Here is a 20,622-nt window from a genome sequence, read left to right as displayed (position 1 = left end):
TAAGCTTCAATGATTTCAACTTATTTTTTTAAAACTAGGTTATTTCACGTACATAAGTATTGGTACGGATAATGCTATTTCTATAAATTGACTTCGTGAATAGCCAATCAATGGACGAAAAAAACTTTTGTGTACAGCTCCTATAACTGAACTTATTAGTGAGCGCAAAGATATTCACCTCGTAAAACCTTAGCTCGATTTCTATTCGCAGGACACGCTGCACTCGAGACAGAGTACATTAGAGGTTTAAATAAAGCGATGGCTAAGAGATACTCAATAGGCAAAAACTTTAAACAACACTGCCTAGTAATTTTTATACAATGAAGGATCATCATTATTTTGTAAACCCTACAATAGCTATCGGAGCCCTTAAAAAATTCATACCACCATAGTAAGTCATTACAGTTCAGTTTTCCTGACGACGACATTTGTGGCATCATCTCATAATTCTCTAACTAGACTACCAACCACCGAAAAGGCTCAGTTTGGGCAGCGTGGGATTGAATATATAAAGGTACCTGTTTCGACCTCGGGGCAAAGAAGAAATATTCTATCTGTCTCGGCGATAGCGGGGTGTAGTTCTCGCTTGCTAGCTCTAGATGTGCGTGTTTGAATTCCACTCGAAAATATAAAGACAACATATTTACTAATTATGCTTCATTTTGTCGAGAACCTTATAGCCTTGAGAGTTAGCGGCGATGATTTAAATGGTATAACTAACTATATGGAGGTCAATTTATACTCTTATGATTCAATTAGTGCCACAATAGGTTCTACTGCCTCAATTAAAGAATGTAAGATCAATCTTAGGTACCTATTCTTGTTATTTTTTAAATATACTAGGAAATAGAACAGGGGAGCAGATAATAGGCCATAATATCAAAGATGAATAATACATTTATAATTAAGTATACGTAGTAAAAAAGAATGGGAAAATACAGGAAGGGCCATTGAAACTAATATTACCAGTAATTTTTGTCTTATTCAACCAAAAACAATCGATGCACAATGCGTGTTTTTGTAAGTGGATTATTGTATCAATAAGTCAAAAATCTTTGACAATAGTTCTCATTACATTTATTCAAAACTTTTTTTTACACAGTAGACATTCTTCTAAATTGGCCACCGCATTGCGAAAAAACAACAAAGAGACTTCTTAGTATTCTCTGTTTAGTTATGTTTAATCATCAGCAAATAGGAAGATTTAAGAGGCTTCAAAAACGTTTCTCAACAATGCGGCTTAAAAAATTAAGAATATGGATTGAATTTTTGAGCTGTTCCAGCGCTATGAACCCATCAGGCGACCGGAATGACAATTTCCAATACCGATGGGGAATAAAACAAAATTTGTTTCCAGTTCATCGCAGAAGGAAAACATATTATGGAAATGAAATCTTTAAATATGGGGCATTTGAATTGACTTGGAAATGAACTGAAATGGAACGTGAGAGAAAATCATTATGTGCAGCGGAATAAAACAGGGGTAACAATTTAAAAAACGATGATGGTCGTGCAGGAGGAACTGGTATCAATCTAATTTTCCCGGTCCTGTCAAAAAATTATCACAAAATTTCACACAAGATGCATCGAGTTAAGGTAAAAACATAAAATATGGACGAAATTTATTTCAACACAACCATTTTGTTATGCATCACATTTTGAAGGAAATAATACGAAGCAACTTCTGATTTAGTATTTTTTTCTAACAACAATGCACATGTAGGGCAAAATAAATTTTTCATGTTAATTAAAACAGATACCGAAATAGTGATGCATGGAGAATTTTTATTGTCATATTCCTTAACATCTCCATTGAAAGAAACGGATATAATGAAATTTTAATAAAATTAAAAAAAATTTGTGACAACACTCGATGAGATAAGGAGACATATCAATCGCCACTATCACTTTTTTTTTAATAGAACGTTGTGGTTAAAATATTTTCCTGGCCACGGCATTTCATGGCTTTTGAGGTGACAATTTATGTAGCTACAAGCAAGAAAGTATTGACACTTGATTATATATCAACTGTAATTTTTTAAAACTTTATTGATTCAAAACGTCAAATTCTCATGCTTCGATTGAGTTACCTACGAATTCAACACTATAAAACTTAAAGTTAAATTTCGTTTGCGTGCGGAATATAAAGTAGTCCAAGTGTCCTCCGATGCGACATCGGCTCCGGACATTTACTTTGCCTTCTGTCTAGCCTTCGACCTCCGTCAGAATGACTTGGTAACCCTTCTAAGTTTATACATGTCCCTTTCGACTGAAAATTACGATTGGGTTTCACGTGGGTCATGGGGAATATAGGCTTTGGAAACACATCAGAAAGGTTACAAGGGACTCGATAATTCCCTTAAGCCTGAATATGAGGCTTAGAAATGCCCACTTCGGGAGTATTAACTCACCAGTGTCCAGCGTCTACTGCCCCAGATTGCTAAGCGATATAGGCACAGCTATGCAAACTCAGAGGCCAAGGAAGACTCTGGTCATCCTTAATCCGTTTCCGTCAAAAACATTGACATACTGGAGGGAAGGAAACTTCGAATACCCTCTGAATGGGCACTCTATACCTTTCACGGGAGACGAAACCATGATCAATTACATGGTTGATATAGAGTCTGATTTCAGCAAATAAAAATTTTTTTTGCTAAATTTTTTTTCGGCTTATCAGCCACTGGAAAAAAACAACTCACTGGCGAAATCATCGATAAAAACGTCATCATAAAACTATGCTACCCCTCCACGCACACCACTGTTCAACTTGGAATTACCATATTCGATGGCAGAACTGAAGATCATAGATAGCAACACACAAGGGCTGTATATAGATAGGATACATCTATCTATATCTAGTAACTAATTCCTTATTGAAAAACTTTTACAGTAGGCTAAAAATGAGAAATGTTGAGAAGACTGATTAATAATTATTATTTTCTCATTCGCAGAGAGGCCTATCCATTCCATGGAATGCCATGGCCCGCATAACCATGGAGATCGGGTGACGGGCTCCATGGTTGCCGACGCTTCAGAGAGGTACTAAATCCCCGTGATCAGCTCTCTTTGGCGATTTTATACCTTCTTTCTAAGTAACTGTACTCTAATTTTAAAGCATTATACTTGATAAAAAGTGCTGATTTGTGTCTGTAATATGTGTTGATGATATAATGTAAGTTTAATTTTGAATAATGTCGCAAAAACTTCGATTGCAATTAAAATAACAACAGCAATTGAAGAAATGAGGGTAAGAACTAAATAATGACCGAAAGTGAAGTAACGAGGAAAATTTAAAAAAATTGATTCGTACACTCAAAGAGTTGAATGTGAGTTTTCAACAATGTCAGCTGAACTTGTCGAAAAAAAGTATGCTTGCTGCCAAAGAGGAGGAGGGGGTCCAATGTGGTTTTGGACATTTCATATTTTCCAAAATTTTCTTTCACTCTCGTCCTCAATTATTACCTTAAGTTTTCATTTTTAACGATATACGTGTGTCCAATAAGTATTCTTCTATTTGATAAAAAAATAAGACTAAGGTTAAATAACGACACATCGGTAGTAACTTTTTGCCACTAAAATCACTTAAAAATGAATGGTAACGAATAACAATAAATTTTATCACTGTATCGTATTTTTATCGCTGCCTTTAAAATTAGGCAATAATATCTTCTCACATAGACAGTATTTCCCCCCAGAAGATTAGGATTAAAACGATTCTAAACAATAAAAGATGATTCGGCTCCGCCCAAAACGTTTGATAGTAACCACCAATGATGAACAGAGCTGTTTGCATGGCGTATTGATTAAAGCGTTTCCATGTAAGTGGATTGCAGAACGTGAATTACAGTAATGACGAATTAGTAGCCTAGGGAGATGTACGGTTGGTAAAACCAACAAACATGAGTTCCTACCACATATAATTCAATTATTCGAACGCTACCAATGATTGCACCGCGTTTAAGTGATATACGCTTGCGGCAAGAGCGAACTCATATCATTTTAGGGACTTAGTAAATCAAACACAGCTGGGAGCGAAACCACGGCTGAGCATTGATATTTCACGGGTTTGACATCCTAGACGAGTGGCGTATCCTACGCTTTACGCTTGTCGCCTCATTTATCGAAATTAATTCTCTGAAACCTATCGCAGTCACAGTCGACTAAGAACTTGCCTGGTCTCTCATGAATCTATGCTTTACATTTGACTTAAGATTCTTACGGAAGCAATGTATTTATTAGATACTTTTACACTTTGACTCACTAACTTAAACGATTTTTCTTAATTTGACCATGTATAGCTGTTTGTAGCAATAAATTAAAAATATTTCCTTTATAGGAATCTGGTTCCTAATGTTAATTATTATCAGGATTCATATTAGAGAAATCAGTGGACCGCGAGGTCATTGACAACGGTCAAGTCGGACAATTATTGGTTCGGAAGTAAGGAAGAGGAGATAATTGTGCCCGAAAGGCCCGAGTTTGAAAATAGTCTATGGACAGCCGTAGATAAATCTTTACATCGAATAATTCTTAACTGAATAAGTATTCCTCGAAAAGAGAATTTATCTTTTGAGTATTTTAAGCAAATGTTCGCTAAATACAGCGCGAAACTTTGGTCTATCCCTATATTTATCAATTCTCCGGTTCGGTTCGGAACTCCGGTTCAAATCTCGAGAGTGGCAGGTATTTTCATAAATATCTCTATTCTTGTGTGGTTGTAGGAAGACAGAGTAGAAAAAAAAACTTAAAATACAGACTGTGCCCGTCAGAGGGGACGTTGAACGTCCTCTTGACAACTATCGCTAACGAGTCGCCGGATTTCTTCCTACCCTTCCTAGCTAGTCGAGCGAAAGTAACGTTAGCTTCAAAATGCCTCTTCAAAATATCATTCCTTTTTGTTGTGCACGGTTCATCACTCAAATTTTTATCAATAACCTCCTTTTTCTTCTGCATTCACATAATAACCATATTACATGGAGAGAAATCCTCTGTATGTTTGAATCTGTTCAAAAAGCAGCTCATTAGTTACCTGATGCGAAAAAAATTGAAAATTCATACATTATTAAGTGTCAAACATGCTATGCAATTGCAAATCTCATGCATAAGAGAAAATTACTTGATTAGTAACCTACAAAAACCTAGAAGTATCATGGCACTGAGCACTGTTTTTGTGCCATTATTTCGTGCAAGTGATAAATAAAATTATACATGTTTATTTTTACTTTATGAAAATGCATTCGTTCCAGGGGATTCTATTGTCCGAAATTTTTTAAATAATTGGAGATTTAAATCTAATACTCTGCGACCTACTTGCGTTGTGCTTGATTGGGAGGGCACTAATCACCAGCACGCACAGCTTCCACGTGCCTACCTCATAGTTATAAAAAACAACTATCATAAAGATAGCTCGCATTGATGTGATCATGTGGCTAGAGATCCCACCAAGCATGCATCACACAAATGCAATGCAAGGCTATAAGTGAAATGTACCAACATAGCGAAATAAAACTCGTGACGATGATTTTTTTTTAATTACGACACGATGACAGCACACTTTTGGCGGTGTGGGAGGAGGAGGGAGTCGGCAATTAAATGTTTTGCGAAAGGATTTCCTCTAGCAGGTAACGAGGCGACACCTCATCGTAAATTATTACGCCCTCTCTCTTTTTATCAGCTCTACGTAACTCGTTTCCCTCCGTTCCATCTCACTCTTGCCAATCCTCGGCCTCGCTCAACTAAATCCATTATTTTCTCTCTCGCTCACTCGATTCGCGCTCATTTCCTCCCTCCGTCTCCCCCCCCCTCCCCTCCGCTCCCTCGTATATACGTGCCTTTTTACACACCTCCACGAACCTATTCTTTTCCTCTCCGTCCCTCTCTCGCTGCGAGCGGCAACGCTTTCCCATTAAAAGGCACTTCGTGATCAATCAATTCCCGCTCCCCCTGCCGGCAACGTCTCACCCCTGCAGACTCCCACACCTCCTCCATCGAGCGCCCCGACAATCTATTCTATTACTTCACTTCAATGTACTCATTATTCATACAGTATTCTGATTAAATAGGGGACATCGCGACCGGAAAACTTTGCCCCATCTTAACGCCAGCGCAATTTTTCCGAGGAATTCCTTACAAGCATTTTTGGACGTTGAAATGCAACAAAAACGACTATTGGATAAAATTTTTAAATAAAATTGTACTAACCTAAGTAACCATCTTTTTTCTTCTACATCTACCGAATTAGCATGTTATATGGGCGAACACAGGTCCTCTTGTAAGATTGAATCTGTTCAAGAAGCAGCTCATTAGCCACCTGATGTAATAAAAAATCGTAAATTTACACGTCATTGCTATAACTGCAATGCTGATGAAATCTCCTCGTGTTGCCAAACCTTTCGGGTAAGGCTTTTGAAGGCCTTGAAATTATACCTATACCTTCCTATGAAGTCTGTGAATAACAATGAATACAGTAATACCCATGCACCATACGCGGCCGAGGAGAGGCGAAACACCGCGACGCATACGAGTCGCAAGATTTTTTCTTCCTCTCTTTTGCAATCAACAGTGTAGAAAATTGATGAAACAGACTCTCCTGCCTGACATAATTTTACAAATTAATGTTGAACATCATCTTATATGTATTTTTTATCGCGTAGGTATTTATATTTTTCAAGGCTACATGATTTAACAATATGAGGAAATTCTTTCCATCATGCCGCATCATAAAACTGGAGCTAATTTAATTGCTTAATTGTAATTACTAAAGATGGAGATAATCTTTTACATGCTCACCTTTTGAGGCAATTTAACATGGGGAAAATAAATAAAATTAATTTTACTTTGAGCCTTCATAATTATAACTATTTATTTCAATTTTTATTCATTCAATCTGTTTTATCTTCATTCTTATTCATTATCAAATTCTGTTTATGAAATGTTGTATGAGGTTTTACTTCGAGTTTGTGCTTCGATCTATAAAAAATTCATTTTATGTCGCTGCAACATTCGACATTAGCCTATTTTTTTTAGATTTAAGTACTACATTTTCTACGTGTCCACTTTGGAAGCTCTCTATGGCTCTGCCAGGGCCACTGAAATTCGTATGAGATGGGGTAGTAAGGTAACGTGCACGTTGCCGTTTTTTTCTTTGTCGATGGTTAATCTCCGATAGTTGTCGCCCGTCCTCTCGGCCATTTTATGTCCCACAAAAATAGCTCTTGGTTCTCAGAGGGTTCTAGTTTGTCTATTTTTGCTTCACAGAATAGATTTAACCGCTGCTCTAGTGGGCTGCATTTTTTTCTTCGTAGTCGTAATTTATTGTATTTTTGTTCTCAATGATTTGATAGAAAATATCGGAAAATATTTAAGTACTTAGGTGTTTATTTCACTTATTTTATAATGCTCGTTATTCGCAATCGGCTGCTATATTTTGGTTAGTGACAGGTGGTCAGTGTTCTTAGATAATGCATGTACTATAAGTCAACTACATTTCCCATGAAACTGAAATTTACACTACCCGTGAATGATTTAATTTTAAAAATAAGCTCTTATAAAAAAAATTTTATTTTTAAAACCAGCCTTTATATTTAGATTACAGGGGATGAGCAACGTTTATATATGACACAAAGCAAAAAAAACTCAGTGACCCCGAAAAACCAAAAGTGACGTATTAAAAAAGTCACTATATTTATTAAATTTTCAGTGAATGGTAAGCCCCCTATGTTTCAAAATGCCACCCCTGTGCTTTTAAATGCCTACCCCTATGCTAAAAATGCCACCCCCCTATGTTAAAAATGCCACCCCGTACGTTTTATGTAACGGTAAAACAATATTCAAACATTTACAAAACCTTACAATTGTTAATAAATATATGAAGATCATAACTAGCTGTTGTACAGTTTTCACAAATTAAATGTATATGTGAATAAATGAGAAAATTGTAAAGATTCGTGTAGTGTGTACAAAAATAAATATAAATGTTTTGGGGGGCAATTGGTTGACTGGGGGGTGGTTAAAGGGGGGTTGGAGAGAAAAAGTTATATTTTCATGTATTGTCATCGGAAATGAAGAAGTGTGCAAAATTTCAGCGTTTTTGCTTCACAGGAAGTGAGTCAAATTTCAGTTACAAGATTTGTACCAGACAAACAGACAAAAAAAAAGACAGGTTGGTGAGTTGGTTATATTTAAATAGTAATAATATTTAAATTGCGACCTGAGAACGGTTATGAAAGTGTATGAGACTGTACTCGCACACTTACTATACATATTTCCTTGAGGGTTCCCAATATATTTTATTCTAATATATATTTAATTCATTCCATTCAGTTTTTAATTTTTCAAAGTGGAGAATCGACCAATGCAAACTTTGTATTTTTATTTTGTATTGCAATTTGTTTTTGCACTTTATAAGTATTTGCTATAAAGTGGTTAAAAGATATTTTATTGAAACTTATTTCTGAATTGAATATGACTCCTAATTTATAATAACTATGCGCATATTACTGGTAATGTCTTTCTTGTAATTTAATAAAGTTTTCAGTTGTAGGAAAACTATCTGTAACTACACACTATAAATATTTTTTTTCAATTCCTCTGGTCATTAGTATTTTTGCTTACAGTTTTAGTGTTCGGTTTAGAAGGACAGAAAGCTTAAGCCTGTGAAACCTGAAAAGAATGCTATTCCACATAGCTAAAGTAAATTTTATCACCACGTTATCTGGAAATAGAAATAATAAGTGCAAATAAAACTTTTCCTGCCCTGTGCATTGTATTGATGTTTTCTTTCACAATTTTGCACTCCCATTTTTTTCATTTATGAAATATGTCAACGAAATATTCTGTATCATATCAATGCCCTGCAATATTTCTCGCGGGATTGAATGAATATTTGATCAAAAATTATTTATCTGGCTGTTTCAGTTCGTAAATTCAAGTGAATTAATTATAATTTTTCTTCTGGCTGCACTTTTGGTGCTTTTGGGCTTCCACAGCATTTTATTTCCCGTTTCCCTCAAGGAACCATTGACGGAAGAGGCGGTGCATTTTTTGTCCCCATTTACATTTGCATTAATATTCGCCGCACTTTCGCACAAAAATATACGGCTGTTTCCGTTGTCCTAAAGAGACTTTTATGCCCCGCGCGTGAAATATACTGGCCGGCATAAGTGCAAAGATTTTGTTTTCTTCTCTTTTCTCCCCGTATAAATGAAACTTTGCAACGAAGCGGATACCATTACCATCCAATTGCGGGGAGATATTCGCTTCCCTTTTTTTAATGGATTTGTTTTGCTTTTTTTCATTCTCGCTTGAGGGAGGGACATGCAATTTTTTATTTATTTATTATTCAAGGCACTTCCTTTCGACTGGGAATCGCACCTGCTTCGTTCATTGTTTAATGAAAAAAAAATAAGTTGGCTGCATTTGACACGAGCCGGCTCCGAATCTGTATAAACTGGCACATCACTCTTGGGGGGCATAGCAACTGAATGCCGGTGCATGAGCGTAGTACAAATCTTCGGGTGACAGTTTGGATGGTAGGTATTTTTTTGTTTCTCTTTTGGAAGTGGAATGTATTTTCACGGTGTATCGCGTGGAGCGGGTGAAGTTCGGTCGGCAGTGGAATAAATAGTGTCGAGTGAAACAGCCTCAACTCCGGACGACGGAGAGAACGTCGATGGTGGAGTACATTTTATGTGCGAAGTTGCCGAACGAAGAGGTTCACGGTATTGGGAAACTGTTTGGAGGGGCGACACGAGCGGCGGTAGAGTTGACACACAAAACCCTGGAACATTTCTGACCTTCCTTACCTTGAAGCGTATCCCGCGGATAGAGACCCGGCTATAAATAAGATACTGCGACCTCTGGGGATCATTTTGCCCGCGAACATACTCCGTTAAACACAATGCAACTCTATTGTGACCCCTTTATTGACCACTCACTAATATTAATTGTGTGCAGTAATGAATTATTTAAGTTATGTCATTTCACTTGAAATTCTTATAATTCGAAATAAACAGTTTCCGATATTATCAAGCTATGCTGCATTTCTTGCGCATTATTTATTGCTTTCCGATATAATTAAAAATATCGAGGTATGTGAATAACATTTTCTAGCCTGCAACGGTTAATCTCATCTTGCTCTTAAATCAGTTGATTATTTAATTAAATAGATAATATAAAAATAATAATTCATTGACAATTTGTAATTCATTGCTTTTATAATAAATCATATTGAATTAAGAGTAGGTTGCACTAACAATAAGTTGCCCACCGGTATGATGGGCAGCAAACAGGTGTTATAATTTCATGATGCTTAGTAGACCAGTGCAAGTGTCTTTTCAAGTACTTGTGGAAAAATGGACTCTTCATGAAAAACCTATTAAAAGTAATATTTTATGCCATGTATAACCACCGCTATTTGAGTAAATTTAAACCTTAACATGCATTGTTGGACCAGCTTCTTTAAGCCAGCAGGAGAGCTGCTTAAAAAGTTAAATTTAAAAAAAATTAAATTAATAGCCTTCATAATTGCAAAAATATAACTGAACAGACTAAATAATATTAAGAATTTGCAAATATATCCTGAAAAAATCTAAGATAATTATATTTCCCAGGTTTCTATCACGACACTGAATCCTATGAAACAGGTACAGTAGATTATATTTATTTCGTCGATTAGATAATATTAATACAACCCCCTTGCTTGGGTCATATTTTGAAGGACATAATTAAGCAAAGGTGACCGTGGGTGATCTCCAGTTATTTGTGACTAAGACTAATTTAGACGAGCCACTCACTGGTGTTATTTTCCTAATACAAACGCCAGGATTTAAACTGGTTAAAAAGAAAGAAAGCGATTTTTTACGCTCTCTCCCTCAATTGTAACAAATCCTAGGCAAATATACTCTTTCATATTATTTACTTCAGCTACTTGAGTAATAAACACGCGTTCCCAAGCATGAAGTTTGGTTTGGTATTTGCAGGAGGCGACCGACGGGTGAGTTCTTTTGCACCATGAGGGAAGAGTAGGAAGAGTGAAGAGTAGTAGGTGAGTGGGTTGAGCAGATAAAGAAGGGTCGAGGAAACCCGGTTTCGGTATTAGCCAACTCTTAACGAAAGGCCCAAAAGGGACGGAGATCTATCGGGAATTCGCATGAAGCACTGTACTTCGAGTACACTCAACGAAGCATTTAAAAGCAGGGATCGGAGAGTCTCCGATAAATCTTTTCCTTTCGCCTGGATTTGAACCCGGACTCACAGGGTCGGAATACTAAAAGCTAACCACCACACGAATCCATTGCACCCTAACGTGGAGGTTGAGAGGGATGTGTAAGCATAATTTTATGAATTATTTACGTAGAAGGAAAAGGTAATCGCAACCGTTATATAGCGATTTCCACACCAATACAACCATTGTTTTTTGCCTGCTATACCACGAAGATTTGTGAGTGTGCGTCATCTGAGTGGAAAGCTTCTAGTTAATCTAAACTAAAATCCCGTACTTATACAATTGCATATGCGTGCACGGATCCTGTTAAGCGAGTGAAATAGAGTTTAAACCTATAAGACCTCCACACATACACTTCACTACCTACATCCAAATAATATTTCCTGACCACGAAAAAAAAGTCAAGCCGCAATTAATAAGAATTGTAATCGAAGTAAGTCATGACTGTGAATTTGCTGCAAAATTGCGGAGCACCATTACCATGATATCTAAATAATAAAATATCTATTCAACTTCTTTTGTGAGGAAAATGTTAATGGATTTGCAGGATCAGTAAAATTACTAGAGAGAAATAGCTCAGAAAATCTTACAGACATTCAGATTTGTCACACCATTTATTGCTGACGTCACAATTTGGGTCCTAAAGGACATTTTTGGGACAAAGATCCGGAATGGCTCTTTTGGGTCCATATATATCATGTGCATCGACTGAAACCTTCTTGTCATCAGATTTTTTTCTGTGTAGGCATAGTCCATTCCTATCTAGCAAGAGTTTGCGCTCCACCTCTATGAGCCCGTATTGCTTCCACCTGGTGGGAGTGCTGGAAAGGAATGACAGCGAGAGAACAGTTGAAAGGATATAGAGCGCACCAAGGGATCACAAGAGTGAACCGGTGACGATAAATTATGGCGGGATGGAGAGGCAAAGAGGATTAAAACGGAAAGACTTCTTTTTTTTGGGAGCCATGAAATACGGGAATGGAACCGAAGGGGAAGAATAGTGAGAGAGGAGATGAATAAGAGAGGGGAGGGAATGAGGAGGATATGGAAGATTTGGATAAAGTTGGTGGTAGGGGGGGAAGAGTCAAGAAAACTGAGTGATAGATGCAAAAATGTTCCACGAGTGAATTAAGGTAGAGCGCCTCGGTAAAAGTAACATGAATTTGATGAAACGTTGGCAATTTTTTTTTAAATAAGCTCTTTAAATGATCCAAAGCAAAAGCAAATACCACGTGTCGTTTTTTAGATATTTGACGGAAAAAATTAGGAAAATTTAACATGGGCTCTTATGCAGAAATACGGTATTTTCGAGTTAGCGAAGCTGTTTGTTACAAGACGTTGTTGAGATGGCACTCATTAGAGGCAAAATTTTGTGAAAAATCTAAATATGTACGGGAAAGTATTAAACCATGATATAATAAGAAACATATTTGCGAAAAACTGCCTGGAAGTGGCAAGGCGGCTTGGAATCTATGTTACCAGCATCGCTAAATTAAAACAACTAAACCGAGTGCGCCAAAATAACGCAAATATATTTATTTTCGCGGCTTTTACATGCGTCTCACATATATTTTGTTCACAAATAAATATATTTACTTGGCATTTACTGCGTAGATTTTGAATTTTTAGTCAAAAGTGTGATCAACTGCTCAGTGTGCAAAGGTTCGAAGCAGTGTTGAAATTAGTCAAGTAGACAACTGTAAGTACCTTTAAAAAAATCTTTTTTGACGTCTGCATTGTACAATAGAAACATACATAATTACAATTTATACTTTTAGTGAAATGTCAAGCAAGTATGTGTGGAAATTTTGAGTAAAAAAGATTTCTGTTCGCGGGAAAAAACATCAGGATAATGGAACAATATCCTTCAGCGAAAAAACCCACTACAGGAATACGCACACACAATAAGGGGGGCATGAAAAACCTATGAAAACCTACAGAGTTAAAACTAGGTATCAAGGGAATAAAGAACCTTTATTGAGTTAAGGAATTTGAAAAAGCGATGATTTCGTTTATTTCAATTTTTTTACATAGTTATTCACCTCCTCCGGAGAGTATTCTCATGTTTTTAATTTTTATCGCTAAATTAATACGCTCACTTGGAATCTCAGGAACGGTGGTTACAAATATATTCCAGCGGCATTACGTAGTAGTAGTTTCTGTAATGTTCTTTTACTTTACTATTTATGACTGGGGAAGTGTCCATTTTTCAATTCAATCCTATTTTCTCTAATTCCTCTTCAGACGGAACTGCATTCTGGAATTGATAGCCCATTTTGCATTCTTTTTTACACGTTCTACAGCCGTTTTCGATAAAACCTTCCACTCATTGTCAGTGAAAATACATTATGCCAAAGGTAATTCTGATGGTTTTTTCATGCAAATACATGCGTATTAGCAGCTGCCATTATTATTTTACTTATTGGAAAAGCCAATTAAAATATATTGATTTCACTAGCACTACATTATATATATCTAAATAGCTTCCCATTATTTATGAAAATAATTTTGTAATTAATGGAAAAAGCAAACGCTGTAGTGTATAATGAAAAAGCAATGCATGTAACTGAAATAGAAACAAAATAGAGCTTCACACTACTCAAGCAGCCAATAGAAAGAGAATAAAGACAAAGAGCTGAAAATTTAAGTTTAAAATAAGATTTAAAAGTCTGATTTATCCTCAGAATAAATAGATTGATAAAAATTCTGAGACGTCATCAATTGCTTGAATGAAGCTTAATTAGTGATCGGATGAGAAACTCCCTTCACTTCGGATATAAAACACAAACAAGCTGATTTAAGAGCAAACAAAAACAGGTAAACGTAAGAGAAAGGACCTCTGTAAAGTTTTGAAAGCGGAAGCAACCAGTCACCAGGTTATTTATTCAAAGTAGGTAGCAATTATTCCGATAACTTGTTTTTATTGACTCAACGACTTATAAGGAACAGCAAATCATGAATCCCAATATTGTCATTACAAATTACTAATGCGCCATGCTCGAATTTTTCCCCAGCTAATAAGAAGTGAAATGGTATCTTAATAAGCTTGAGAGAGTTCAAATTTCTACAATTGCAATAGGAATGGGACAAGCATTGCCTTAATGATGACACCAAACACAAATTATCTAGACTGAATAGTCCATATCACGTTTTTAGCCGTTAGCAACAATTTTTGTTTCATTTACAAAACTATTTGCTCCTGCACCACAGAATTGTTTCCCAGCACTTTCTGGTTGGATGTGAAAACAATGAAAGTAAAAATATGTTTTTCTCGCACCTACTTAAACTTTTTACCATAGAGTCAATAGATGCTGTTATCAATTTGATTAAGCAACATAAAAAATAAATGTATGACTGAAAAAGTAGTCTAAGCAAAGAACTGAATCTTGAAAACTTCCCCGATCGAAAATAAATCCTATAAGCGTCACGGGAGCCGTCAACCTGATAATGAAAGCCACATTCATCAAGTATTAGTATAATAGAAAAAAATAAACGATAAAAACTTTTTTTTAACTGCTTCTTCGATGGGGGAGAGACAGAGAGTAAAAAAAATTCCATTGGCTGATAAAACTATCCCCGTCCTATGTCGTCACCATATTAAGACACACGCGAGCGCCATTACAATGATTTATTAACTCCGATGAAAACACATTTTCAAAAAGTAAGAAAAAAGATAAAAATTCAAACTTATTTCAGCCAACTTTTATAATTTTTGCTCTTCTCTGCCGCACCACGAGCGTCTTCCCCGGGAAGGGCACATGGAAAATTGAGATTGATGGCGCGACACGGTGAGATATCGTAACAAAAAGCTGTTAACTCCTCGGGAACGTCGTCTAAAGGAGATTATGACATCAGGAGGGGGAAAGAAGAGCAAAAAGAGAAGAGAAACCGAGGGAGAGGTACAAGGGTTTAGTTGTGAAGAGCAAGAAAGACGGAAGAGGATGAAGAAGCGGTGGAAAGTTTAACGGCGTTAGAACGGTGACTGAGGGCTGTATTTCCCTAGTTGGCAGCAAGCTAGAAAATTAAGAGGATCTATTTATTAAAATCTTCAATCAAACAGAAAATCATAAGAGAATTTTTAGTTTAGTTTTGAGAGCGGAAGGTAGCAGTTCCCAAGGTATTTATTAAGAATTTGGTCTTTGCAATTTTACTGATTCCCAGTTTTATTAACTCAAGGATTTATGAGAAACTACAAATCATAAGCTACAATCAAATGAATTATGATTTAAGTAGTCCTTGATTTTTTTGCTCTAGCAACTACGAAATGAAATGGCTATCTAGGTGTGACAAGTTTACGTAGCTATTTCTGTCGGGTCATTTTGACTCAGAATTTAAAAAGAGAAATAAACCACCATTAATAGCCATAAAATTGGAAATTGGTACATGTTTCAGTAACAGAAAAAAATGGGATTAGAATGCATATGAATTTACGCTGACTACTTTGAATTTAAGACCCGTGGAAAACTTATGTTTAAAACATGCTTTGACGTGCGAAACATGGCAAGTTCCAACACCTAGCAGTCTCTTCGAGTCAGATATTAATATATTCTATGATACCAATACGTTACTTCTGACAAATATTTCTCGGGTTTGCATCCAGGTTAAAGCTTTTATGTAAGCCGACGTTTCGGAAGACGACTTGTCTTCCATCCTCAAGGCTGTGTTACTTGAATGAAGTTCAATTTCACACTGAACAGGATCGACCGTTTACGGAGACAACAATACGGTTCAGGTGTCGTCCGATTGGCTGTAGGTCTTTTGAAATTCTTCACGTTTAACCCTTATGTTTTTCATACAGCTGATTACAGGTCTCCATGTAGTGCTTAGATGAAAGCCGGTGTCCCGATTGAAATTTTTGGGATTGAGGCGGATCTCTATTGCTTCCTTAACTACGCGGTCCCAGTAACGTTGAGCATGGCAAAGGATTTTGGTGTCGTCCCATTTAATAGCATGGTCTTCATCAATGCTGTGTTCGTATACGTTACTTATTTATTTATGTTATTTATTTATTTTTAATTTCCTCGTAAACAGCACATTGTGGCCTTTACAACGAGTTTTCAACATTAACAAAGCACGACACAAACATCCATGCCCTGGTTAGGGATCGCCTACCCAGGTGGGATTCGAACCCACGACCTTCGGATTGGCAGGCGAGGACTTTACCCCACCGCCACCGAGGCCGGTTACGATGAATTATGAATGAAAAAATATTTAATTATGAGGCATACTTCTGAATACCAATATTTCAAAGAAGTAAATCAAATTGCGACATTACCTGGAGCACTTTGCTACAATACTTAATTCAATACAAGTAATATTAACTGATTAACACTGTGATAACCATAGTGATTAAAACTGAAAGAATTTCTCGGGTCAAATAAACGATTAGAAACTCTAATTTTTCGTTAAAAATATCACTTCCACGGTAATAGACTAGAATTGTGTATAATTTTTTAATACAGGTACGACGAAAAATCAGTAGGCGAAAAATTTTATTTTTATTTATTTCTTTATTTTTATTTATTCGCAACCGCTATGAATTGCATGAAATATGTTTAGCACGTAGTATAATTCAAATCAATCTAGTTCTTTTTATATCGCTATTTGATGGAATAAAAGGCTGTGATAAAGAAAATCAGCAGTAAATTACGATAAGAAATAATATTTGAATTCAAGGTCTTAGATGCTTAATTATAAGATATAAGTTGCATATTTTATTCTTCTAATAACTAATAAATCAGCAGGAGACAACGTATGTGAAAGTCCGCATTAGATTTAATGTATAATTACCTCTTTGAATCTCCTCTTGATACGCCTTTATTGGTATTTCATTTATAATTCTGTCAATTCTTGCGAAATAATTTGCATTGTATATCGAATCGGTACATAATTAATCGCTCATAGTTTATGCATTAAGTATGTGGGCTACTTCAGTTATGAAAGCCGGTTGGTCGTACTTGTTTTCATCAATACTGATTCCTGTAGACTAAAGCACTATAGTGTGATGGGTTGAGGGTTTGGATTCTGACTGAGAAAGAATTCAAATCCGGTTAAAGTTTTCTGAAAACTTCAGACAAAATCCCTTGCCGCACGAGGTTGCACAAACAAAAAAAAAACTATCAGCATTAGATTTTCGGAATGAACACTCACATTGCTTCGTTTTTGGTAAGCCTAATCCTCCTCAATGCAAACCAACGCTCGGATTTAAGTGCTGTTTGATTCATATCCATCTGTAACCATTGCAAAAATTAGTGGGCATTAAGATATTCATGCAAACCTATGTTTAAGGATGACACCGCTCTATCACTTAAACTAACAATAAGCAAAAATACTCCCTTTCATAATGGAATGCCATGATTGAAATCAAAGGTAGTTGCAATTTTCCACGATAATTTATCGCGTAAGACGCGCTTCGGCACACATCTGGTGCAAGACCTTTGCCTTGGCAAGACCATGGTCCAGACAAGGTCTTTTACCAGAGGATGGCTCTGTTATCTGAAAAAATTAATACGCATGAAATAATTTAGGAAAAATGCAACTACTTTTTATTTGATACGTCGTACTTCCACTACATTACGCCTGATTTAGTAGAAATTATTCGAAATATTACGAAACAATAAAAGGAATAACAATTAATAGTTGCATAATTTCACCATTTTCATTGTTAGGATTTTAGAATAAATTCTTTACGCATTTACTAAGCTATATGAAATCTACCTCTTAATCATTCATAGATGCGAAAATCAAACAAATAATAATTCCGCTACTAAGAAGCTAATGAGGAAAAAATTTTGCCACTTTCGTCAAGATATCTATGAACAAATAGAAAGTTAACGTTTCACGCAAATCTGAACGTGAGAATGAATTCTCACGATCCGCCACAAAGAAAGGATGGAATACGACACGCGTGTTATATCGGGGCGAAAGAGAAGACGTGATGGAGAAAAGGTGGATGGGACGCATGAGATATGGCAGAAATGGGACGACGAGAAAATTAAGACAGACGGCCACTGAGTTAGGTTCTGCTTAAGTGTGGATGCCGAGGATATAAAATGGTAGCGAGGGAGGTGTCCGCGGGGGTAGTCTCTGAGGCAGAGAGGGTTGGCAGCTGAAGATGGGCCTGAGGAATGAGGAAACATGGGGCGGCGAGTGTTTGCCGAGGTAATTACGCAACGGATTTATTATCCTTCCCGACCAGCTTACAAGATGGATACCAGTATCACCCAAGGAGAGGAGGGGGGATAAAAATGATGGAGAGTGTTATGCTCAAATACGGAAAGAGAAATGATACCGAAAACAGAAGAATGGGTAAGGATACCTACCACATTATTCCTGACCATTATAGAATCAATTACCGAGTAAGTTGAATGCGACGTTGCATGTAGCTATGTATTGAATTGCATTCACTGGTCCTGAACTTAAGTTTATATGATTTATTTCGCAAGGGCGCTGTGAAGCATAGCATTGAGAAGGAGAAGATATAGATAACAGAAGAATGAGCAACGATTAATAGGAGAAATGATAATGTTATATTTTTTATTTGGACACTTTTTACTCCTTTTTACTCCAGTTTTCCATAGTAAAACAAAATATCTGACTCTCCACATTTAAACTATTAGAAAAATAGGGAATGGATGAACTTGTGGGGGATATGAAGAACGCTATTATAATATTAAATAAATTTTACAATATTATTAGCTAACTTACTTCAGTATGAAAATAGACGGAACATATAGGTAAGAAGAACATTACACCCACTTGTCCCGGCCTAAGATTATTACATTTATTCGAAAAGCACATTATGTAATTATGCATAAAAATACATATAACAAATTCAAAAAGTTACAGAAGGAGGTTCAGCAGAAGGGGTTAAGACAAAGGAAATTTATCGCGAGTAGAAAGAGAATAATTGGCCTTAAGTAATTTTATACTACGCAGATCTTAAATCACTTATAATGGCAGATGTTTTGATACTGCTAAGAATTGATATCTCACTAATATTTAGGTGATTGTTAATTATATGTGGTTATATTATATATGGTATTCTTATTGCTCAGGAAAAAGTGTGTGAAATATCACTAATCGATTATGCTACACGCATAGCATATAAATCGTATTGGAATACACTCAATGTAGTTTAACACTGAATTGTAGCATTTTACATCCTCATTAAGATTCACACTGAGAATTGAAGATTTTTTATCCTCCAATTCATCGTTCAAAAGTCAAGTAATTGTGAAAAGAAAGTAGCTACTCTCCAATCTTGATTACCTTTACTTATTGGCGCGCGGGAACATTAAATATCAAGCACTAGGACTCTTTTTATGGACGGGCTATTAAGCTCAGCGGCATAAATGAGGGGAAACCCAATTAAAAGGGACGGGACCGTTCAGTCCACTTGAAATGAGTTTGTTTTCCTCGTTTAAGGTCCACAGGGATGAGAGAAAGTCCACTGCTATTCCAAGGCCTCTCACTCACGTCGAGTCGGAAGGCCACAGAAAAGCCACGTACGTATTCCACGAAAGGATGGGACAGGTGGGTACGTGTGTGAGTCTATAGTAGGATACAGGTCTTTATTGACTCTCGTCCTATACATATATTTGTACACCTAAGATATCCAGGGACAACGAAACACAAGAGGGCAGACTCGGACGAACCAAAACACAAACTTTATCTCCTTCGTGAGGACTTCATCCCACGGAAGCGAGAAAAAAATTGTCATTCAGCCGGTAGAGTAAACAGGGAAAAATAATGAAAGAGCACTTCATTCAGCAAAGCCACCGCATTTTTTGTCACTTCGGGGAATTGTTGAGAGGAATTCGTATGACTATTTGACCAGAGAAATGGAAGGCTCATCACAAAAGAAAATTGCCCCGATAATTGGAAAAGTTTACTGCTTATTATGCTGCAGAAAGCTTGCAAGATGGATTTAAGTGACAGCAATACGAAGTTCAAAGTTGTCACTTTTCGCTTGAGAGTCAAGCAGATCATCATCGAAAAGTCCAAGGCTTGGTAGAAGAAACGTTCTGCCAGTTATGACGTCAGTTAAAATAAGACTTATATTCCGTGATCAAAAACAATAAATTTGTGGAAATAGGTAAAAAGGAAGGAGCTCTCATTTTCATTAAGGAAAAAGAATGATCTCAAGTACACTATATCAGGGAATACCTATCCATGAAAATTTAAACAATCTCTATGGATTCCAAAAGTAAAGAAAACGATGTTGCCCTTAAGATAAAAATTGCAAGGATACAGTTCCCAAGATTACAAAAATACCCACTTAATAGATTAATTCAAGACACCTGATATTTATTGTTACAGAGGGGTAGTTAGTTAGTAGTTAGTTACAGTTTCTCCAATTATTTTACTCTTTTGGATATTATTTTAGGCACGTCTAT

Source organism: Ischnura elegans, chromosome 2 (genome assembly GCF_921293095.1).
Source record: "Ischnura elegans chromosome 2, ioIscEleg1.1, whole genome shotgun sequence".
NCBI lineage: Eukaryota > Metazoa > Arthropoda > Insecta > Odonata > Coenagrionidae > Ischnura > Ischnura elegans.
Note: the sequence above shows the minus strand (reverse complement) of the source record.